Below are 26,576 nucleotides of genomic sequence, written 5' to 3'. Positions count from 1 at the left end.
AGTGTCTTACCAACTGCCTAAAACACTTACCATAAATGTTTCATACATTAATTAACCCTTTTTGGTCTTTAACCTATGTTTCAAAGTAAGGCGAGGGGAAAAGTTTCGTTCGCAAAACGCCGTTACTTGAAACGGTCATTTCTCCTAAACCGTGCATCGGAATCGAACGAACTACATATCAAAACGAAGCTCGTAACATGAGCTATCTAAACATGGCAGTGGTCATAATCTATCAGGGGGTTCTCGGGTCCTAATGTTATGAACAAAAGCAGTCTAAAGTAAATCGGACATTACGACGGCTATGTTTACGCGATTTCCCAATTTTAAACAACTCCAAATCATCTCACAATCAACCCACAATCACAACTCAATCCAAAATCAATCCATACTTTATCATAACAGCCCCCACAACTTAACATTAACAATTTATACTATTCTTTATCATGAATTTAAACTACACTTAAGTTCATTAATCAACAACCAAGATTTACAACTCCAAAAACATCCCAAAACCCACTAATCTCTACATACACAACCATCAAGCCTCTCATGAACTATAATACTAATATTATGCTCTTAACATTCATTAACAAAGCTTGTTTAAGAGATTATACCTTCCTTGAAGCTTTTTAACACAACACAAGAGCTTTGAATGCCTAAAGAACCTTGATCCTTGCTTGTATAACCTTAATCTTTCATAAAAATTCAAGAAAACTAAAGTTATTTCTTGAAGGTTACTATTCACCATCTTCTTCCTTGATTTATTGGAAGAGATTGTGAATGAATTAGGAGCTTAAACTTATAGCATATCCATATCTATGTACAAGGAACCTTAGATAATTACCTTGTGATTTAACAATGCTTGGAACTTGATTTTTGATTTTTCTTCCTTTGAAAAAGGTGAAAAGCCGAGAGCAAGATGATAAGAATGAAATGATTTTGTGTTTTTTGATTTGTTTGACTTAGCTTGGTTGTTCTTTTGTTTTGTTTTTGGTTAATGACCAATTTAACCTTGATTTTGTGTGGTTATAAACTAAACACATCTCCTTCCCTTTATGTCATGCTTATGTCATGCTCCTGATGTCATCCTCCCCCCTTTGTCCTCTCCTTATTGGTTGGATGACCTCATCATCCCTAACCTTCTTGATTAACCTCCTAATTGTTTGCCTAATGACCGCTGATCTGTTATACGGTTCGCTTAACTTTCGTTTTCGTTTATCGTTTGAGGGATCATACCCGGGATCTTATTACTTAGGTTCCTTTAACCTTTCTCAATACATTATATTCCTTTTTATGATCCTCTATTATAATCCTTTAATTTAAATCCTTTTTATCCTGTTACCTTGTACTCAATTCTCTCCGTATCTTGTGGATTTCCGGGAAAAACCAAAGTGTTCGGAATTGGATTCTGACGATCTTTACATACACTTATATACTTCATAGAGTACTAATAATATCCCAGAATATCCATAACAGAACCCCTACATAGCGTGGCATGAAAAGTTTTCTCGTTCAGCAAAAACACTATTCATAAGGGTTTCAAAATTTCTCAAAAATTGGGGTTATTACACAAGGGGGGTAAATGTGTTTTTAATAATTTTAAGGTCTTTTTAAACTTTTAATAATGGTGAATAAAGTAGACTATGTTGTAAAGATAATGTGTTTTAATGAAATAAGTAAAACATGCATATGAACACAATTATCTTTCAAAACTCACTTAATTTTATATTAAAATCAAGCTAGTGTTTGCTACAAATTTTTGTGTTCTTGGTATGTTAAGAACTCAGCTTCTCTCTTGAGAGTTACAAGAATTTTTCAGATCTATTTGTTACAAACTTAAACAAAGCATCCAGTATTTACTTTATAGAATAGTAAACACTGGTTTTTATACAGCATGCAATAACATGTACTAAATCCTACTTTTGGATAACCAAATCTTTCTATTTCTGACTTAATGTATCTTTGCTAATCTTGCCTGCCTGTGACTTTACTTTGATAGTTAATCTTGGCCTTTGATCTTGTACTCTTCAAGCTGCTTTTGTAGACTTTTCAAATCAATGATTGATTTATTTGTTGATTGATAATCTTGGATATTAAACTGATGTGCATTCTGTACTTGAATTTTTATATCGAGATCCCTAATAACTCTATAGTGCTTTGACTTATCGAGGTCTCTGAGTTCTCTATAAGAGAATTTGGCTTATCGAGATCTCTCATCTTCATATCTTCACTTTGGCTTATCCAGGTCTCTGAGTTCTCTAGTGGCAAATTGACTTATCGATATCTCAGAGATCTCTAGTGATATTTTGGCTTATTGATATCTTAGAGATCTCTAGTGATATTGACTTTTCGATATCTCAGAGTTCTCTAGTGAAGAAATGACTTGTCGATATCTCCATTCTTCATGTCTTTAATTTGGCTTGTCGATATCTCAGAGTTTTCTAGTAGCTTTTCTTGACTTCTCGATAAGTCATTCTGGAGTTCTCGAATGACTTCTCTATAACACAAAATCTCTGACTTGTAGATATCTTGACTTAGGATGTTTTTCCCAATACAGAATTATTCAACTCCAAGCTTCTTCACACTTTCTCTGAGGCATGATCTTTGTGATCTTCTTCCAGAGTTTATTTTTAGGCTTGAAACTGTTTATATAAAAATACTCCATTCTAATCTATTTTACATTTTTACAGACTTAAGTGTTACAATACAAAATGCAAACTTAGATTACCATACAACTCACTTAGGGTTGTCAATTTGACTTAGTCTTGTTATTGTACCGGCATGTCTTGCACAACAATCTCACCCAATTTGTGAGAAGATTGCTTATCACAAATTCATGCCTGTTAACAAGACTAACCCCAAGCTACGATGGGCAGAAAGATCATACATAAAAAATGACACAAATACAACATTTATACATTAGGTGATTTCATGAGTTAATCAAATACATACATTAGACAAATACTGTATCTTCTATTTCTTCTCTAATGAGGTCCTTTAAGTATACAAGAATTTGCAGTTCCTCTATGATTGGTGTCCCTCTTAGAGCTTCCACAAGTTTGAGTCTATCGGGTTTTGAATAACCACTCAGCAAATTAATCCTAAATTTTGATAATATGCCAGCTTTTACATTTAGAAATCTTCCATCCTTAGAAATTCTGCTCATCCCTTTTTCCTTGAGTTCTTCTGATCTTTTAATGTACATCTCTATTTCCTCATTATACATCCTCTTCCTCTCCTCATATTTAGCCTTGTTTCTTGCTCTTCATTCCTCCCTTATAATCAACCATTCAGCTAAAACAGATCTCCATTCCCTGATTGCAATATCCTTATCATTCAGTAAGCTTATCACTCTCTTGATTTCTGTGGGTGAAAAGGTGTCCATTAAGTTGCAGCCAAGAAATGTGAAGGACCCATCTTTATAGTAGATTTTTACTTCCCTTAGTGTTACAACCCAAACTCTGACTATTTCCTCAGCTAGTTGTTGAAAGTAATCTTCATTTGACTTGCACCAGTTTAGAGGCAAAAATCACTTTGCTTGTAACAATTTCAGATGGACCTTTCAGTAACTTGCATTTTCCTAGGTTTCCTCCCAACACACTTGTAGTGAACTTTTAGTGATGACTTGACAGAAGGTAGGTTCATGATTTTCTTGAGAAATGTTTGGTTAGAGGTGATTGGTATTTTCAGAAAGGTGCTAGCAGTTTGTTTGTACAAGTATTTAGGTTTTAAGGTTTGAGGTGGTTTGGTATTTGAGTTTGTTGGCATAGAGGGTTGAGTTTAGTTAATTTGGATTTTTAAGGTTTATTTTTTGTTGTAGCTGTGATCCATCTTCCTTTTTCTTCCTTTTTCTTTCTTCTCCTCTCTTCCTGTCATCTCCCTTCTTCTCATCTTGCTTTTTCCCTTATCACCAGTTGATCTTGAGGATTGACTTGGATTTGAGCCAGAAGGAGGTTGATCACTCGGCTTCTGCTCATCATCATCCTTGTCATCCTTTAAATTATAATTTGTAATAGGTAACATGGTGTCGTCATTTTGTAAGTATCTCCCCAAGATTCTGATCATTTTCTCATCTTTAGGCTTCTTGTAGATTTTGGTCTTTAGATTAGTTTTAACGATCATAATCAATCTCAAATTATTCCTTACACAATTTTTAGGAACTGTGAAGTATCTGCACTTTCTGGTTTGTGGACAGATGTAGGAAATCCCCCTGCTTAGATAGAGATAAGCTATCTAAGAATTTTTAAGTTTCTTTAGCAGTTGAGTGTCCTCTAGAATTACTCTGTGCACTTTGTCAATCATCACATCCATCTCAGATGCTCTCAGTTTTTGAATATTGGTGAGAGACACCTGGAGACATCTGTCTATACCACATTCATTCACATTTTCTATGATCCTTTTTTTCCAGAAAGTCATCAATCTTGACAATCACCACTCTTATAAAGTTGATGTTGTTCGACAAGGCTTTCTTGTATGTGATGTAGTTGTTGTGGAGAGAATCCCCTAAAACTGAAAGAAGTTCATTAAATTTCTGATCTTGACAAGATCCTTCTACGGCTTTTTGGAGTCTGTCTTGTCCAATATCTTTTGAGAATTGAGCTTTAGAAGAGCCTGTGATTGATTGGCTAGGCTCCTTTGACTTACAAGCATCCTTGAATTGTTGAATCCTAGCTTCTATCTCCCCCTTAGTCTTGGAAACATGCATGAGCAGAGAAGTTGGTAATTTTAGCCTCATAGACTCAGGAAGTGCAGGCAGTGGGATATTGAGCTTTCTCATGATGGCTCCCAAAGCAACATAATTTTGTATTTGTAAGTGCTTATGAGAGTCCACCAATGCTTGAATGTCTGCATGTTGACTCTGCACCAATGTGGTGAGAACATGCACTTGAGTTGTGAGTTGGTCATTGGAGGTTTGCAGATTTGAGACTTGACCTTGAAGAGCTTGAATCTGTAGATTTGTTGAAGTAGAGGGAGGTTGAGATGTGGAAGTAGATATAGAGATAGATGGTCCAAATGCAGCTTGCACATGCTTATGTATTTAATCAATGACCAAAGGGGAAGGAGTGTATCTTGCAGTGTGCATTTGATCCAGCTACCACCTTGTGTCATTAGAATTTATGATATAATCTTGAACTACCTTGTGCAAAGCTACAAAGGATTCCTTCAGATGAGTCACACTCTTGTCCACCCCACTTAGATCATACCTTGACATTTGGTCTGAAAAGGTTTTGAATTGGCTCTTGATCTCTACCTGTGAGGGGATTATCTCATCCATCTTTCTCCTCACCATTCCCGTGATCTTTTCTTGATGGACAGTTAATGTAACAGTGAGGGCCTTCCCAAAATTGTGAAAGGCCTTAATTTGAGCTTTGGTCACTTCATTTACTGCATCATAGACTTCCTGTGGAGACATGCATCTGGCATTGATTCTCATAATGGTGAGATAATTTTCTCTAAACTGTGCCAAAAGTGTGTCCATCTCTATCTTGAACTCATTATCCTACCAGGAATCATAGTTAGCATATCTGCCAGCTTCATATACTATTTTGGCATATTGGTCCTCCAAATCTGTTTGATAAGACAACATTATTGCTTGATAGTCCTGATTGGACATATCTGATGTGAGGAGTTGTTGAGAGATCTGTGCAAGTCATGTTAGCTGATCAACCTTGAAATCTTCAAGATAAGGTTGAGTTGCAACTTCTTGTAGCCAGTTAGAGACTAAATGAGTTTGTTGAGAAGTTGAAGGTTCATTGGTTTGGATTTGTGAGGAGCCATGAACACCTGTGACACGAGTCATAGTTGAACTCACAGTTTGCACTGTGGTTATGACAGGGTGTTGTTCCTACCAGTTGTGGGAACCTCCATTTGAATTAAAGGGGATTTGAATGTGCTACTATCATTTACAACAGCCTCAAACCCTTGTGTGTCTTGCACCACACTGTCACTTAAATGTGCTATACTTGCCTCTCCCATATCAGAGTCATTGGCAATTGTACTCCCAGCTTCAATTGTCAGAGCAATTTCAGCCAGGATTTTGAGGGGAGTTGTTTCCGTGATAGGAACCTCCAATTAAATTGAAGAGGATTTAGATAGCTCCCCATCAGGAGTACTACCCTCAAACCTTACAGTCTATGAAGACTGGTTTGCACATGAAGGTGCATTTTCAATTACCATGGGTTCTTCAGTAAAAACTGATGAATCCCCCATATTTGTGATGGTGTCATCAAGGTCTACCCCAACTAGTAGCCTCTCAGCATCTAAATTTAGTGTTTGGGTGGTGAGCAAGGTTTCTTGAACCAAGTCACTTAAATGAGTTTGCACTTGAGGAATAGATTCAAGTGTTTCAATGTAAGAAGAAGAAATATTAGATATAAGATTTTTGAGCTTAGGACTGAGTGTTGGCAGCTCCCCTTGAATGGATGAGGGAGCTTCAAGAGATGTGCTCTTTTTGTATGTGCCATCCTTGTTTCTCCTTCCATACACTTGTATTTGTTTAAGTGATGGTGGTGCAGACTCTTTACAGGGTGCATTTGGAAGAATGCTCTTTTCAATAGGGACACCCTATTGAGAGGATGCCCCTAGAGTCTGTTCAAGTCCCCTGTTTACAACTACATCCTTTTGAAAGGATGTAGAGGTGTCTAGAGTGGTCAACTCAGTTTTCTTAGCCTTCTTTGGCTTCCTGACCAAGGGTGACTCGGTAGGTGTTTGTTCCTCACCACTCTCACTCAATATTGTAAGGGTTACCTCTTTTCTCTTCTTTTTAGTTAGTTCACCCTTTTGAGAGGATGAAGTGGTTTTTTCCTAGCTACTGGTGGTTTTGAAGAAGTAGGCTCAACTTGGGAAGGTTCTTGTGGGTGTTCCTGTGTTTGTACTTTCACAGGCTCAAGAACCATTGTTGCACTAGTTTGAGCTACATTAGGCCTCATGTCAGGAATATGATAAGGGTAGGTCTTAAATCTTTCAATCATGAAAGGTGTTAACTTAAGACCTACTGGTACCTTATTCTTAGTAATAAGTGATCCAAATAGGATTTTGGAAACTTGTTTACAGTTGCCTATTAATAAACTATTTATACCTTCAAGCATATATATGTTATTTACTTTATGATTTAAAGCAGACATAATAAATCTAGGAAGTAAAATTTCTTTATCTCTTGAAGTGAATGGCATGATGAGCCTGGTGCTCAGTTCCTCCAGAATGTAGTGTCCTACATTGATCTGTTTGTTGTGAGCCATTGAGTAGACCATCTTCTGAACAACACTAGAAATGTTGTCAAATCCTGATTTCCTGTAAGTGAAGGCTCTTATCACAGAGTCAAATACAAAGGACCACTCCCTCATCAGATTTTTTTTGTTCAAGCTATCCAAATTGATCTTCTCAGAGTAGTTGATAAAATCCAAGAAATCATACAGCTCCTCCTGAGTTGAAATCTCCACTAGCTTGTCAGTTGGAATGTTCAAGTTCAGGTTCATGTCAGCTTTAGTTATCTCAACATGTTGTCCTTTGATTTGACAGTTAACCACTAGACTAGAGGATTGGTCTTCATGCATACAGCTGTGTTCCAGAAATCACCCAAAACATCCAGATAGAGAACTGGATTAGTTGTGAGAGCTTCAATAAAATAGGTCTCAGAGAAGAACTTGACAAAGCTCTTGAAAGTTTCAGGAGCTTGATTTGCATCTAAGAATGCAAGGAAGTTGGTCTCCTTTGGGATGAAGGGTACAATATTGTTAGCTGCCATTGTTGAGAATGTGTAGATTAATGGGTAGAAGAAATTAGAAAGAAAGGATTTGAAACGAGAGAGAAATCGGTTTGGAATTGAAAATTCTAGGTCACTTAGAGTTCTCGAAGGCGTAAGTATATGTATGTCGAGATGTCTGAGTATTTATAGTAAAAGAAAATGACTTATCGAGGACTAAAAAATAGACGCTTGGAGTATACTTATCAAGAAGTCATTTTGAAAAAGAATTACATATCGAGAAGTAGTTTTAATTTACTCTTTTAGAGAACTAAAATTAACTTATCGAGATGTCAAATAAATACTCAGTTTGTCCAAAAAATGGACTGAATTATTTCTAATTACTATTTGAATAAATCCAAATAAATATAGAATGAATTTATCAAGAGCAATTTACCAAAATAAATTATTGAATTTAAATTATTTTAGTTCTGGGTTATATATAAGTCTAAATTTACTTGTAGAGAACTCTGTGAATTGATACTTATAGAGAACCCTACAATGACTTATCGAGAAGTCATACTAAAGCTTATCGAGAAGTCCCTCGAGAATTCAGGAAATTGACTTGTCGAGAACTCACTCGAGAAGTCTTAAAATGACTTGTCGAGAACTCAATTAGACTTATCGAGAACTCAGTTCTCTATATGCTCTTGATCTTTTTGATTATGCCTTGTGGTTATTTTACATATTGAAGATGTAAATCAACATTTTTACAGTTTTCTTAGAATTGAAAAATTCCAAGCTAAAATTTTATTTTTGAAAAAAAAATTTGCAGAGATTTCTGAAATATTTATAATTCATATTTCGGTTAATTTCTAATTAAATCAAATTAATTTTGATTTACTAGAAATTAATCTGCTGCAACACATTAGCTGAGTTCTTGTCTTAGGATGAAGAATTTAACATTCCAATTTCACCTACAAGTCTAGTGAAAGTTGCTTCATCCAAAGGTTTAGTAAAAATATTAGCTAATTATTTTTCTGTTGGAACAAAGATTAGCTCAATGGTACCATTTGCAGTATGTTCTCTAATAAAATGGTACCTTGCATCAATGTGCTTTGTTCTAGAGTGATTAACTGGATTAGCCACAATAGATATAGCACTAGTATTGTCACACATAATTGGAATTTTGTGTAACACTAGGCCATAGTCCATTAGCTGAGTTCTAATCCAACGCACTTGAGCACAACAACTTCCAGCATCTATGTATTCAGCCTCAGCTGTGGAAGTTGACACAGATTGTTGTTTCTTGCTATACCAGGATACAAGTCTTTGTCCAAGAAACTGACAGCTTCCAGTAGTACTCTTCCTGTCAACCCTGCATCCAGCAAAATCTGCATCTGTGTAACCAACAGCTTCAAAACCAGTTCCCTTATGATACCATAATCCCAAGTTTGGAGTCCCTTTCAAGTATCTAAAAATCATCTTAACAGCCATCAAGTGAGAATCTTTTGGATTGGCCTGAAATCTTGCACCCAGACATGTTGTAAATATGATGTCTGGTCTACTTGCAGTTAAGTAAAGCAATGATCCAATCATTCCTATATAGCTTAAAATGTCTACACTCTTGCCCTTTTTATCTTTATCCAACTTTGTAGTTGTAGACATAGGTGTAGATGCAGGTGAACAATCAACCATACAAACTTTTTTAATAAATCTTTGACATACTTAGTTTGGTTGATGAAGATTCCATCACTTCTTTGACTAAATTGAACTCCAAGAAAATAACTTAGTTCCCCCATCATACTCATTTCATATTCACTCTGCATAAGCTTAGAGAATCTTTGACAAAGCTTCTCATTAGTTGAACCAATGATGATATCATCCACATAAATCTGAACTAGGATCATATCACCACCATGCAGCTTGTAGAAGAGTATATTATCTATTGTTCCTCTAGTGAATCCATGTTTAAGTAGGAAATCTGACAGTGTGTCATACCAGGCTCTAGGTGCTTGTTTTAGTCCATAGAGAGCCTTGAGCAACTTGTATACAAAGTTTGGTAATTATGGATCTTCAAAGCCAGGTGGTTGTTGCACATAAACCTCTTCTTCCAACTCACCATTTAGGAAGGCACTTTTGACATCCATTTGATATACTTTGAAATTTGAATATGCAACAAATGTAAGAAAAATCCGTATTGCTTTAAGTCTTGCAACTGGAGAAAAGGTTTCATCATAGTCAATTCCTTCCTCTTGTGAGTAGCCTTTTGCAACCAACCTTGCCTTGTTCCTGGTGACAATTCCATTTCCATCCATCTTGTTCCTGTACACCCATTTTGTTCCAATAATACTTCTGTTCTTTGGTGTAGGAACCAATTTCTATACTTTGTTTATCTCAAACTGATTTAGCTCTCCTTGCATAGCAGATATCCAATCAGGATCAAGTAGAGCTTCTTCATTTTTCTTTGGCTCAATTTGTGACAGAAAACATGCATGTAGACATTCATTTGCAGTTGCACTTCTAGTCCTTACTCCAGCATTTGGATCATCAATAATTGTTTCTCTAGTGTGACTTCTATCCCACTTTCTGGTGTGAGTTTGTTGACTAGAATTTTCTGTGTTTTCTTCACCATTTATTCTGTGATTTGCATTGACTTCAGCTTCATCATCAAAATCATTATCGATGTTGAGGTTTTTAAACTTTAGGCTTCAGATTTATTTTCATCAAGGCATTCCAAGCCTGGGCACTTGTCATCATCAAAAGTGACATATGTGCTTTTCATAATTTTCTTTTATTCAGTCACATAGACTTTATATGCAGTTCTTTCCAATAAATATCCCAAAAAAATTGCCTCAAAAACTTTACAGTCAAATTTTCTCGCATATTCAGAGTTGTCCTTTAACACATAGCACTTGCTTATAAACACATGAAGATGCTTCACAGTAGGATTTCTCTTAGATAAGATTGAGTAGGTTAATTTGCCAACATTCTTGTTAATGAGATATCTATTTTAAGTATAGCATGTAGTGTTCACAGCTTCTTCCCAAAAACTAGTTGGCAACTTTGCATCTTGCAGCATTGTTCTAGCAGCTTCCACCAATGTTATGTTTTTCCTCTCAACTACTCCATTTTGTTGAGGTGTTCTAGCTGCTGAGAATTCTTGAACAATGCCTCTGTCTTTACAGAATTCAGTTAAGGTTGTATTCCTAAATTCTTTTTCATTGTCATTCCTCAATTTTTTCACACAATTTTGATCTTTGGCCTGTTTCTCAATCTTCTTGATGTGTTCAATTATGATATGTGGAGTTTCATCTTTAGAGTGTATAAATTTTACCCATGTGTATCTTGAGTAGTCATCCACCATCACAAGTGCATATCTTTTTCTTGAAATTGACTGGACATTAACTGGTCCAAATAAGTCCATGTGAATAAGTTACAAAGGTGCACTTATAGAATTCAAAGTTTTACTTTTGTGACTTGATCTTTTCATTTTTCCCTTTTGACAAGCATCACAGACTTCATCTTCAGCAAATTTCAGATTAGGCATATCTCTCACCAACTCCTTTTTGACTAGAGTGTTGATTGTTTTGAAATTTAAATGAGACAACTTCTTATGCCATAGATTACTTTTATTTACAGATGTGATGGTGTAGAAGCAACAAATTCCATCATCATTTGCTGAGTCCAAGTCTGCAAAAAATAGGCTTCCTTTTCTTGCTCCTTTCAGAGCAACTTCACCAGTTTTCTTGCTGATAAAAGTACATTCTTCTTTGTTGAATAAATCTTTGAAACCTTTGTCTGCAAATTCGCTGACACTGAGAAGATTCACTTAAAGACCAACTACCAGTGCTACATCTTCAATGACAACATTTCCAGAAATCAATTTACATATCCCATTTTGAAACCTTTGTTGTTGTCTCCAAAGGTTACTAATGGACCAGCCTTCTCCTCAAACTGCGATAGCAGGGCCATATCACCTGTCATATATCTTGAGCATCCGCTTTCGATGATCCATATGACTTTTTTCTTTTTTCCCTGCACACAATGAGTTTAAGTGTGTTTAGCAACCCAAGCAGTGTTGGGTACTTTCTTCTTGTTAATAGAGTGAGCAGAATCAGAATGAGTTGTTTCAGATTAGATAGAATTCATTGACTGTTGTGCATTTTCCCTTTTTGCTTGAGACCCAATTTTTACTTCTTTGAGGTTTACTCACAGCTTGTGGCAACTTTTCATTACTTTCAAGTAGCATGGGATGCAATCAAATTTGTCACATAATGAGTAGGGTTCATTTGCATTTGCTTCATTGTACTTGCATGCTCCTTCTACTGGCCTGCTAACAACCTTTTTACAAAGTTGAGTTAGATGATTCACAGAGCCACACTTTTGACATTGTTTCCTTGGAGCATCTGCAATATAAGCTAAATTGTTATTTTTTATCCCAATTTTTTCCATTTCTATTCTTCATTTTCTTTCTTGCATCTTTAGTTTTCATCTCCTTGACAGGTGTCTTGAAATCTTGGTTGGCCATGGGCTTCTATTCAGTTTTGGAAGATGGAATTGTTTCTACATTTTTCTTCTTATTGTCTTCATCAGCAATTTCTTACATTATAATCAACTCTTCTTCACTGAAATCTACCTCACATGCTTTGAACATAGGTGAGCTAACCTTTTTCAGCATAGCTGGAACATCTTCATTTTCTGTTGTTTTTCCTTTGCCACCTATATCTTTCTTCTTATCATTCAAAGCATCATAATCAAGACCAATGGCTATATTAGCACATGGCTTGTTCTTCTCATGGTATTGTCCAACCAACTCAGATGCATTCTTGAAAGATTTCAATTTAACTTTATTATTTTCAATCTTCTCTCTTAACACAACTTCAATCTCATTAACACACTTCAGCTTGTTCTTCAAATATTCATTTTCTTGCTTGACTGACTCAAGCTCCACAAGCAGTGGATCCATCTTTTGCTTCTCACTCTCAAGCTTCTCATTAGCTTTTGTTAATCTGTTAACTTCTTCAGTAATAGCTACTAAGCTAGTGTATATATGGAACATCTCCACACTCATCTTTTCCACAGTCTCCTTATATTGACTAGTATTCAAATCAATGGTGGTTAGAGTTGGTACCTTTGATTTTGAAGTGGATGCTTCTCTATGACAAAATCCATTAGAGCATAATTTCTAACTTTTTCATCCTCATCATCAACATCAGTGTCATCCCAACTATTTCCTTCTGCAATATAGGCTTTTCCAGACTGTTTCTTCAAGAGAGCTTCATACTTTGCTTCTAGTTCAAGATATGCCTTGTCTTTCTTCACCTTTTTAGGCTTTCTACATTCAGTAGCAAAGTGATCCAACTCATTACAATTGAAGCACCTTATCTTTGATCTGTCCAAAGATCCTGTTTTGTAGCCACCTTTGCTAGCTGAATTGTACTGAGTCTTTGGTTTCCAATTGCTGCTATTGGAAGACTGTCCCTTGCTCTTGAAGAACCTTGGCTTCTTGACTCTTATGTTGGAAAATTTCCTTGCCAAGTAATCCATGGATTGGTCCATTTCATCAAGCTCATCCAAGGTGTAATATTCATCTTCCTTTAGCTCCAATATAACTTGCTTCTGAGGTCCTTTATTCTTTTATTCCATAGCTTGAACACCTGGAACTTGGTCATTATGCTCATCTTCACTTTCTTCTCTGTCATTTACAACTAAAGCACTTGAACCATCAACAACATGTCCATGATGTGCTTTCAATGACTTTCTCTGCAGCATCTCAAGTTCGTAATTTTCAAGATTCTATATAGAACTTTCAAATTCATTCTGCTCAAATCTCTTCCTTCTCTTATGGCTGATATCTTTTGTTCAAGATGGTCAGGAAGAGCTAGCAGAAACTTTAGGTTAACCTCCTCAGCTTCATAATATTTATCATACAGCTGCAAGTCATTTATCAGTTTGTTGAACCTTTTAAAAACTTCATTGATTCCTTCTTTTAGTTTAGCCATAAACCCTTCATACTGAGAAACCAGAATCCTCCTTTGGTTTGACCTAACCTCCTCTGTTTCTTCACATAATATCTCTATTTTCTCCCAGATTTGTTTGGCCGTGTCACAGTTGACAATGTTGTTGTACATTTATTGTCAAGTGACTCTATCAGGATCAACTGCAAGCCACTATCTAGAGAGACTTTTTTCTTTTCAGTGTCAGTGTATTCTGAAGAATCTTTAGGGGCATAATGTGCTGGAATGACCATGTCTCCATCTGTAGATTCCTCAACTCTTACCATAGGAGGGAAGGGCCCATTCTTGAGGATCTGAATATATAATGGATTGGCCATTCTTATGAATAACATCATTTTCTTTTTCCATAATGTGTAGTTAGATCTGTCAAAGGTAGGGATTTTAATACTACTCAGTTTCTGTGTATTCATTCTTCCAAGATCTTTAATCTGTTTGCTTTTAGATTTTGCTCTGATACCACTTGTTGGGTAATGAATACAACACAAAGGGGGGTGAATGTGTTTTCAACAATTTTTAAAGTATTTTTAAACTTTTAATAATGGTGAACAAAGTAGTCTATGTTGTAGAGATAATGTGTTTTAATAGAATAAGTATACCATGCATATGAACACAATTATCTTTCAAAACTCACTTAATTTTATATTAAAATCAAGCTAGTGTTTGCTACAAATTTCTGGGTTCTTAGTATGTTAAGAACTCAGCTTCTCTCTTGAGAGTTACAAGAATTTTTCAGATCTATTTGTTACAAACTTAAACAAAGCATCCAGTGTTTACTTTATAGAATAGTAAACATAGGTTTTTACATATCATGCAATAGCATGTACTAAACCCTACTTTTGGATAACCAAATCTTTCTATTTCTGACTTAGTGTATCTTTGCTAATCTTGCCTGCCCGTGACTTTACTTTGCCAGTTAATCTTGGCCTTTGATCTTGTACTCTTCAAGCTGCTTTTGTAGACTTTTCAAATCAGTGATTGATTTGTTTTTTGATTGATAATCTTGGATACTAAACTGATCAACATTCTATACTTGAACTTTTATATCGAGATCTCTAATAACTCTATAGTTGTTTGACTTATCGAGGTCTCTGAGTTCTCTATAAGAGAATTTGGCTTATCGAGATCTCTCATCTTCATATCTTCACTTTGGCATATCGAGGTCTCTGAGTTTTCTGGTGGAAAATTGACTTATCTATATCTTAGAGATCTCTAGTGATATTTTGGCTTATCGATATCTCAGAGATCTCTAGTGATATTTGACTTGTCGATATCTCAGAGTTCTCTAGTGAAGAAATGACTTGTCGTTATCTCCAATTTGGCTTGTCGATATCTCAGAGTTATCTAGTAGCTTTTCTTAACTTCTCGATAAGTCATTTTGGAGTTATCAAAATGACTTCTCGATAACAAAAAATCTATGACTTGTTGATATCTTGAATTAGAATGTTTTTCCCAAAACAGAGTTATTTAACTCCAAGCTTCCTCACACTTTCTCTGAGGCATGATTTTCATGATCTTCTTCTTGAGTTTATTCTTAGGCTTGAAACTGTTTATAGAAAAATACTCCAGTCTAATCTATTTTATATTTTTATCGACTTAAGTGCTACAATACAAAATGCAAACTTAGATTACCATCAACTTACTTATGGTTATCAATTTGACTTAGTCTTGTTATTGTACATGCATGTCTTGCACAACACACGTAAATTGATAGAACTTGAGTAAAACATTTACACCTATGCACTTGTGTGAGTTGAAAGTTGTATGATATTTTTATCCATAGCATGCATACTTACTGAATGCGGCTTTGATGTCTATTTCATGATATTTTTGTTTACCAAGACATTGTGTGCATACTTGGATTATTATGTGTTAATGATGCCTAAAGTGGGAGTACTTGAACTTTCAGAAAGTTTCAGGATGTTATGTGAATGAGATTTATAATGTGTGGAGTACTATGATATGTTTCATGCTTGAGAGACTTGGTGATTGAAAATATTTGATTTTGTGGGTATATCTTCTATAAACCTTCACGAGATAAAACTCGTCCTAGTGGGGCCACCTGGGGGGTTTAACGACTTGTTGCATGTGCTCAATGCAATCGTGACATCTATGAAAATGGGGTTAGTTAGTTAGTTAATATTAGTTTTTATTTCTTCTTTTCCCGAGGATGTGCAAAGTGATAAGTGTGGGGATGTTTGATTGGATATATTTTTATATATATTTTATATGATTTTATTCCTCATATTTCTTATATTTTGCATTGATTTGGATTTTTATTAATTATATTTTAATATTTTATTTTAGGAAGTAAGGAAATCCTAAACTTGGATTAGAGTTTAATTTGGAGATCTAGTAGAAGGAAATTCGGATTTGTTGGACTGCATGCGCGCAATTCACTGTTTGGGCCATATCTTGAGTTCCAGAAGTCATAGTTGGATGATTTAACAGCCCACATGAAGCTAGAGGAATTATATTTCAATTTACAGAGGTCTAAGTATCAAATTACAACTGGAGCAGCCCATAATTATTGAAGAAAAGTCAGCTGCGAATTTCCTTAGGAAACGTACTTGTATTTTTCCTAGAGGCATTAAAAGACTTCTATTATATACATATACATACATATACAGAGAGGGGATCATTACTTTTCTTCTTGAAAAGAGTATAGGTTATCTTCTCTATTCTCATTAATATCAATTATGCGTTCTTATTATATTATGTGTTTTGTTAATCTAGTTATGAGTGAGTAGATTTTTAATCTAGGGTTAAGTTGAACCCTAGTTATGATTGATGCATGATTTTCCCAATTTCCCCAATTTAGTTATATGACATACTCTTACTTTGTGAGTTATGCTTAATTAACAATTACATGTCAGACGTGATTATGTGTATGTTTGAACCGAATATCTATTTATCAACGAAAGTTGGATTTAGGTGGTTATGATTTATCTAATAGGACATGAACTTCTCCATGAAAATAGGTAGAACGGATTGTTAGGAAGTTAGGATGCTGTGTTTAATGTCTCTAAATTGCATGATACCATGAAAATATGCCTGATTGTATTCTAGAGAAGCCATTAATACTCGAGAGAGGTTATTGGTATTTTATAGGGCGCGTCTTTCCTCTTGAGTAGTATATGATTGATTGGGGTGGGAAATCATAATTGCATTGATTCATGCTAGTGGGGATACTTAACTCTGGATGTTTTTAGTTATTTGATTAATACAACGTATTTGCTTTAGTATAATTTTTGTTAATAAATCTCGCAATTTTTATTGTATTACTTGCTTAATTAAATCGAGTCAAGAATTACTAGTTATGGGTACGTTTGTCTCTATGTGATCAACTCTGACTTACCCTACTACATAGTTAGAAGGATTTGTTAGGAATTATTATTTGATAGGCACGCGACATCCTTGTTAAAAGGCGAATATGAAATTAAACTACAAATGTAGGAGATCTTGAAAGATCATAAATCAAATCACGATGGACAATTAGGTTACACACCAAAAATGTTCAAGTCTATTAAGGACAGCAAATAAATAACTGTTGAATAAAAGCCACACATGACAAACAAAGTCATGCAAGGCCTAAACACCAAAGGACAATTTATAATCCAAAATCAGGTGATTGGCCAATAGTGGCAACCTCAGAAGCAGCCCAAGGGCTAGGAAAGCCTCACGAAGTTACCATATCGGGGTAAGAGCTATATCGAAGCCAATGGACATGTGAACAGATCATATCTCATCATAATGCGTGTCCATTACCTTGAAAAAGTCTTCTGACTATTGATAAATGCCAAGAGAGCTCTGGAATCCCAATCTTGAAACTTTTTCCCAAGTTTCTTCATCAATGCCCCAACGCCATGTGCTCACTTCTCCATTTTTCACTCATAGTGAAAGAAGCTACGAATTAGGCGTTGGCCTAATAAAAAAACGATATAGAAAACTAACTTCACGAAATGTATTTGATCGACTAAAGTCTACGCTACAGACTCCAGCCTACCAAAGAAGGCTGATCAGCCTCCAGAGAAGGCCCTTGATCGACTGGATATCCCTCTGAAAGGGCTCTAGCCGACCGATCTCCAAGGGAGGCCTTAATCCAGGCAGGATCCTCCTTGAATTTGAAGTATTGAAATTTCTAAAAAGAAGAGATGTACTTGATATAAGGCATGAGCCTCGTACATCTCCGCTTCGGGAAGCTGTTCGCATAATTAGAACAAATTTAACCAATGGTAAATTAGGAGGAAGATAGGTACCCTCGACATAGAAGCCTCTAAGGCCTTTAACAAGCTTCCTTTGAACTGTGAGGACCCGTCAAGAACACAAACATGATAGTTTATGTTCGAGGCCCGTCACGAGCGTGACCGAGACATGTTGTCCAAGAAAGCAAAAATATTTCCCCCTGACAGATCAGAGGGGTCATGAATGGCCCCTTGGACGACTAGAGGATGCCGAGTAGCCATCCATAAAGATCTTCGACCGTCTAAAGGGTCCTCGGATGAGGCCCCCCGACAAGGCGCTTCTCGAAAAAAAAAGAGAGAAGAAATTCGAAGCCATGACTTGATATTGAGAAGATTGAAGTTCAAGAACTTCCATGAAATAAGGTCCTGAAGGGCCAAAAAGCTCTGGACATTGAGGTCCCGGCCGACCAGGGCCTCAATAGCTTGGTCTCCATGGCCGACCAAGAGTCCTTGAAGCCGACTCCTCCACGTGGAAGGTATAGGATGACTATGATGCCCTCGAAAGAACTTCTATAGATGTCCAAAACTAATAGGGATGGCCCCAAGTGAAGGTTCTAAGAAAACCATGAACTAGAGCCAAGGGATACTCCTGGTGAAGACAAGAACGTCCATTGAAATAAGTTTCGTGAAGAACAGAACGTTCACGAGAACAAGTTTCATGAATAGTAAGATGCTCACGGAGGTGATATTCTGGCCTACGAAGATTCGGTGATGCCTAGTACTCCACAAGGAAGGGATAGGCCGACTAGAACCCTTACGGAGGGAAACAAGTTTCATGAAGACTAGAACATTCACGAGAACAAGTTTCACAAAGACTAAAGAGTCCATGAGAACAAATTTCGTGAAGACTAGAACGTCCGTGAAAACAAGTTTCATGAAGGACAGAACTTTCACTAGAAACACGTTCGAAAATTAGAAGGGATGACATAATAAATGAAGAAAGCGATGCAGGACATCGCTTATCGTATCAGTCCTCCAAGAAAAGCCTGGTTGGGACTAAAAAAAGTCATTAGTCTTAACTAAGGGATGATTACGTTAATCACCATGATTAGCAAAACTTATGAAGGTTAGTAGAAGATTAGCTTCTCAGCTGAACAAGTTTCATGAAGGCCAGAGTGCTCACGAGTACGAAAGCAGAACGTTCTCCTCATAACGGATCAGACTACCCTGCAGGAGGCCCCCAAGGTCCGTTAAGACAACCCATGTTCGACCAGCCAATAATTGGATGCCATATGGCCGATTAGGAGCTTCTGTAGGACAACCTAGAGGGCCTCATATCCATTAAGACTAGCCCCGGCCGACCATCCAATAATTGGAGGCCATATGGACGACCAGGAGCCTCTGTAGGAAAGCCTGAAGGGCCTCAATGTCAACTAAGACTAGCCCCGGATGACCAACCAACAATTGAAGGCCATATGGCCGACTAGGAGCCTCTATAGGACAGCCCGGAGGGCCTCAAGATCCATTAAGACCACTCTCAGTCGACCATCCAACAATTGGAGGCCATATGGTCGACCAGGAGCCTCTGTAGGATAGCCAGGAGAGCCTCAAAATCCATTAAGACCACTCTCGGCCGATCAGCCAACAATTAGAGGCCATATGGCCGACCAAGAGCATATGTAGGACAGCTCGGAGGGCCTTAAAGTCCATTAAGACCATTCCCGGCCGATCATCCAACAATTGGAGGCCATTTGGCCGACCAGGAGCCTCTATAAGAGAGCCTTGAGGCCTTCCAAAGTTGTTCTGGTAGCTCCCTTGAAGAAATTTTGTGTGAATTTATAAGAATGGATTGACCCCCGACAGGAACAAGTTTCGTGAAGACCAGGACATCCACGAGAAAAAATTCCCTATAGATTAGAACGCCAGGGAGAACAAGCTCCGTGAAGACCAGAGGATTCACGAAAACAAGTTTCGTGAAGAGTAAAGTGTTCACCGAGACGAGTTCAGAGAACTTTTCCTCCCGGCTAATCAGGCGTCACTAAGAGTGGCCACAAGGCCTATTAACACCAATCCTGGCCGACCAGGCTATAATTGGGGCCTTCTGGCCAACCAGGAGCTCCTGTAAGAGAGCCCTAAGGCCTTCTGAAGTTGTTCCGGATACCCCCCTGAGAAGTCTCTTGAATATTTTTTGAAAAGGGTAACTCACAGCGGAGCTAAGTTTCATGAAGACTAGAACGTCTACGAGAACGGGTCTACTGGAGTACAGAACATCCTATAGAGCAAGTTTGGACAAGCTTAGTGAAGTATATAACTTCCTATAAGAACGAGTTCAATTGAACACAGAATGCTTAGTAAGAACGAGTACAGAACGTTCGCTAGGACAACTATGAGATTAATTCTATGAGTAACTACGAGTGAGAGTATCCTAGCAAAGAGCACAAAGGACTTGATTTTGAGTAGGAGGTTCTACAAAAAAAAATTGGAGCAAACACCCCTGGTCAACAAGGAGCAGGAGGACCTGCTCCAGGTCGACCAGGAGGTGGCCGACCTCCCCAGGCCGAGCAGCTCACATATGAGGGCATGTGGCCGAGCAGAGCCTCCTGCAGCAGGAGGTCCTGCTCGGCCCCGGAGACCCCCCTGCAAATTTTTTTAAATTGTTTTGGAAAAGATGGAAAATATTCAATTTTTTTAAAAAAAATTCAGGATTTTAAGATTAAGCCCCGGTTAGGGCTGATTAGTGAAATTTAGCTCAGATTATGGCCGATTAGTGTATATTAAATGTCATTAACCCGAACCAGGGGGAATTAGTTATTCATATGATGAAATTAACCCAGATTAGGGCCATTTAACCTATTCACTCTTGTTATTAGTATGAATTAGGGATGATTAGTATCTTATGCATGCTGATTAGTCCTAATTAGTCCTGATTAACCCCGTTTAGGGAGATTATCCTCAATTAAGGCCAGTTTGTGTATTCTAGCTTAAAACTGGGCTCTTTTAAGCCTAGTTAGCAGCCTGTACATGGAAATTAGACCCAATTAGGGACTCTTAGCCTCAATTAGGTCTAGTTAGCAGTTTTCACCTTATAATTAACCTTGATGAAGGTTAAGGGGTGATAAATGCTCGCCTTTTAGTCCCGATTAGGACCGTTTAGTGTTAAACACTATCCAAATAGCCTGTGCAAAGGCCTTAAGTGTGTATACTCACACTAATAAATTGTTATAAATGTGTAGGTCCGCCCACACTTTAGGGTAATACGGGGATACCCATGAAAGGCCGATACCCATGAAGGGACGATACCCATGAAGGGTCGATACCCATGAAGGGCCGACACCCATGAAGGGCCGATACCCGAGAAGGGCCAAAAGTACCCCGAGTCGTGAAAAGACAATTATAACTTCCACGAAAACTCGAGCAGCATTCCCGGAAGTTGGGGGCAAATGATATGGATAGAAAATACATCCTAAAGACATATTAAATATTGCATTAATTACACTTGGGCTTCTTGTATGAAGTCCAGTACATACCTGTCTGGTCCGAGCACGTAGCAGACTCAAGACGACCCATGTAGACAAGACCCACCAGCAGAGGTTATCAAGGTCCACGAACACAAGATATTCAAAGAGTAGGCCCAATACGGCTGGAAGAGCAGAGACATGTTCTAAATGGACTCAAAGTCCTAAACAGAAGGTTCTAAAGTTCCTTCCCTTATAGAACTCCTAATCACCATCTAAGTTGGAGATTTGGCCATCAAGTCTCCCAACACAAGTCTAATCCTAGACTCACAGCTATATAAGGGACTCTATCCCTTAACCTAGAACTACATTTTTGGCTTGATTCTCTACCACAAAGAGATATGTAGGCATCTTGTAAGGACCGATAGTCCCGAACGCAAGAGCAGCCATTAAAGCTCGAAGCTCACAAACCCTTGCATTAAATACTAAAGCACTCTAGTTTTTATTCCACAACACCTCTCATAAATCTATATTAATAAATATTAAATTTAAAAGCTCATATTAATTACATCTACCTCATTAATTGCTAATATTTTCTACTCTCTACGTTCCGAATTATCTGTCTTATTTGACTTTTTGCGGTCAAATAAACCTAATTTTGACCGAAAGTTTCACATAGTGCATTATCGAAAATATTTATAAAAAATATATCATTAGAAAGTATGTTTAATCTATTTTAACATGTGTTTTTCAGTTTTTCAGTTTTTCAATATAATGAAAGAATGATTTTTTATTTACGGTCAAAGTTAAGTCAATTTGACCATGAAAAATCAAACAAGACAGATAAATTGGGACAGGGGAATACTTACTACAACTTTATTATTGTATATTAATAACTTATAATTATATTAGCATTTTTAGTTATATTTATTAGTATAAACTCAAATTTTAATTTCATTCTGATTTTGTTGATTATAAATTTCAGTATTAACAAATATGTAATATGTTAACTTTATTCAGAAAACCCCTATTAACATATTATCGAGTCCGAAAAATACAAGAGAATTTTCTAATTCTATATTAAAGATAAAATTGGTGTTGGCCTTTCATAAATTGAGATCATATGGCCGAAATTAAGTATAAACTAATACAAATTTTGGAGTTTTCCGATATAAATGATAAAATATTTTTAAACAATAATGTCAAACCTAGGCCCCTAACAATTTATCAAGCTAATTCGCATAATTAGTGAAAGATAAGGTTGATACACCTGTTACCTGTTACTGTGAATACATCGCATTTCTTGATAATTAACTTGGGAGTTAAAAAATACATGTGCATCGCATTGCTTATAAAACTAATGAAGTCTTACACAAGCTACAAAAAGTATATTATATAGTATCAAATACTTGCTGAAAATTTGATATCGTATGTGTATTACACGAACTTTCTATGACACAAAGAAAAAAAAGTTGCTAACCTCGTAACATTCGTTAGTCAGTCGTCACTAACTTAAACTTTCAACTCCGTATCAACTACATCAAAGCCAATAAAATAATAATTACATTATGTTGTACAACACGCCCCTGCCTCGCAGGAGCTGTAAAACTAGTTGTAAAAGTAGTTCATATTTATACTACAACACCTTTGACACCTGTTATGTCGAATATTTAAATGTTTGTTCTTTTAGCCATTTTTTTTTATACTTCTGAAATGCGTAGTAATTTACCTATAAAAAAATACATATTAATTTTTTTCTTGTAAAAGTATAATTTTCTGTTATATTTTCTATTTAATTTTATAATACGTATTTTGATTTCGGGCAATAAAATAATTAATAATTTTGATGAAAATTTAAAATTTATATTAAATCCTTGTTTAGATCCTTTAATTTTATTTAATACTCCCTTTATTTTTTAATAATTGACGCTTTGTTGTTTGGCACACAATTTTAGATATTTTGACCGTATAGCTAAAGTTAATATATTTAATTTTTGTATGAATAAAAATTTTTAAATTCACAGAAAAAAATTAAAAAATATTAATTTTAGCTATACTGTCAAAATACAGATGTGTGTCAAAAGTTAAGGTATCAATTATTTAAAAAGGAGGTAGTACAAAATTTTGTAAAGAAGAATTATGTACATTTTTTTATCTTATTACACCTGAAATTAAATGTTAAAAAATCAAATATGTATAAAATAAGATAGAGGTAGAGGAGGAATATTTGTAAACAATCGAGAAAAAACCTATTATTTCTATATTAATAATCCAAAAAAAATATTAATATTTTAAGGAACTTTTATTTAATAATTCTTTTAAAAAATGAATCACATTATATTTTATCAATTAAAAATAGAGCTCCAACTGAACAGAGTCGTTCGTAAATAATTTATAAGTTAAATTATAAAAGTTAAAAATAATTTTTTTTTGCTAAAAATTAAAAAGATTGTTACCAACAATTAATATAATTATCGATAAAAATGATATTTTCAATAACTGATACTTGATGATGTTTGATATTAAATATTCCGATAGACTTGGTATTACATAATTTAGGGTAGAGATCCTTAAATTTTCTTTAAATTAAATTTATGTTCAGAAAAAAAGTTCCAACCAATTTTCTAGAATAAAAAGTAGTAATAAATGTATATAATATTTGTTTAAGGAATGTTCACGTACTTTAACTATACCATTTAATATATGGAGCTGATATGTGCACATTCTTAATTTATAGGTGCATATCCTTTATTGAAATCAAGACCAAATTATCCTTGTGCATGAAAAGAGAATAGAGGTAAATATATACATAAGGGTATTTTGGTATGAATGTCAACAAAAGATGTGCACCTATAAACGTAGGCTTAATATATGGTAATCTGCACCGTGAAAATGACATTTTTTCGCACTTAGCATGTAAGTACTAACCCCTTAGTCCCGAGTTTTAAATATGAATGAAAATAAGTGGTGAGTGAGTCAAATAGTTTCACTTGAATTCATAATTATACTCCCGGATTTTCAAAAGGAACGAAAGCAAATGGTAATGAATACAAATTTAACAAACTTTCATTCCAAAAATGGAATGAAAGTACTCTACTTTTTTACAACAAGTCCAACAATATCTTAATTGAAGCCTTAAATATAATATAAAATATTATGTCTAAATACTTAGGACATATTTATCTTACTTCAACTCCAACAATGTGCCTTATTCTCATTATATATTTAATAATTTATTATTAAAAGTTTACTTTCATCATTAAAGTACGATATATAATAAAGAGATAAAGAGAGAGTGTACAATAATATATTATAAAATATAAAATAGTGTGTTAGGAATATGTTATGAACTTGATGATAAGTTGAACAAAATACCTTAGTAGATTTAACTTAGTATTTTTATAGCTCTCGACGGATGTTCTACAATAGGCCCGACGGATGATCTTTATAGTCCTGACGGATGACCTCTGAACATCCATCGAGAGTGTAGCTTATGTAACAATAAGTATTGTACCACATTTTTGCAAATAACAATATTTTAGTTGAGTAGATGCTGTAGGATTCTTTGAGTCATGTTGACTACTAGATTGATATGCAGAATCGGTTGGCTAATTGTAAATATAAGATGTCTTGTAATTTTGTATAAGTGAAATAGAGTCAAGTGACAGAAAGACTCCCGACGGATGATCTATAAAGGTTCCCGACAGATAGTCAACAAGGCTCCCGACGGATGACCAACATAGTCCCGACATATGATCATACATTCAAAAGAGCAGTTGATAGTGACAACACAGTCACATGCATCGAGTGTTTGCAAATGGAGTGGCAGCCTAATTGTAGGACTTAGAGAACAAAGAAGCATTGCCATTTCCATGTAATTATGAAGATAGTCAAAGATGCTGGATAGAGTAATGTAGCAGCATGAAGTTAGACTAGATTTAGTTTATCTTATTGTCTTGTCTTACTATCATGTAACTTGGTAATATATAAACCAATAGTAGCAAGTTAAAATAGATTTAAAGTTAGAAAGAAAAACTTGAGAAATAGAAAAAGTAAAATCTGTGAAGAATTTCTCAGTTGTTTTTGTTGTTGAACTTGTAAGCAGCTGTGTTCTATTCAAGCATCATAGAGTTCTCATCTTTATATATATATCTCTGGTGGATAATTTCAAATCCACCAGAAAGTTTAAAGCCTTGTGTTTTACTACTTTGTGTTTTGATTTCTATTTTACTTTCATTCTGCACTTCTTGCAAAATGAAACACAATTATATATTATGTAAGAACATTCTTAAATTCAGATAAAGAAGCCAGAATTACATTCAACCCCCTTCTGTAATTCTTGTTGCATTGTTTGGGAATAATAATTGGTATCAGAGCAAGCTCTTGAAGTATAAAGAATGTAAAGATCACCACAATCAACAAGATGATAAAAAAGGATGTTGGAGTGAAATTTCCATTTCTGGACAAAGACAACTATCACCACTGGAAGGTGAAGATGCACCTACATCTTCTTTCACAAGATGAAGCTTATGTGGACTGCATTTAGAGAGGTCCTCATGTTCCTATGAGAGCCACTACAAGAAATGAGCCATCAGTTCCAAAGCCCAAACATGAATGCTCTGATCCAGACATTGAACAAGTCAGGAAAGATAAAAAGGCAATGAACATACTGTTTAATGGTGTTGATGGTGATATGTTTGACAACATCATAAACTGTAAAACAGCAACAGAGGTTTGGGACACAATTCAAATTATTTGTGATGGAACTGAGCAAGTAAGAGAGAGAACAAAATGCAGCTCTTGATTCAGCAATATGAGCATTTGTACTATAAATAAAGTGAGTCACTCACTGATATATTTAGTAGATTTCAAAAGCTACTGAATGCTCTCAAGTTGCATGGAAGGGTCTATCAAACAAAAAACTCAAACCTTAAATTCTTTAGATCTCTACCAAAGGAATGGAAGCCCATGATAGTCTCTTTAAGAAACTCTCAAGATTATAAGGAATTCACCTTGGAAAGACTGTATGAAATTCTAAAAACCTATGAGCTTGAAATAGAGCAAGATGAAAAGATGGATAAAGGAAGGAAGAAAGGAGGATCCATTGCACTAGTTGCTGAGAAAGAAAAGGAAAAAGAGATAAAGGTTGAAGCTGTAGAATCTGTATCAAATTCAAGGGTCTGTGAAAGCAAGGGTAAAGGGCTGGTAGCTGAAAATGAAGAAAAGTTAAGCCAAGATG

This window comes from Apium graveolens, chromosome 5, assembly GCF_009905375.1.
Source record: "Apium graveolens cultivar Ventura chromosome 5, ASM990537v1, whole genome shotgun sequence".
Taxonomy (NCBI): Eukaryota; Viridiplantae; Streptophyta; class Magnoliopsida; order Apiales; family Apiaceae; genus Apium; species Apium graveolens.
Note: the sequence above shows the minus strand (reverse complement) of the source record.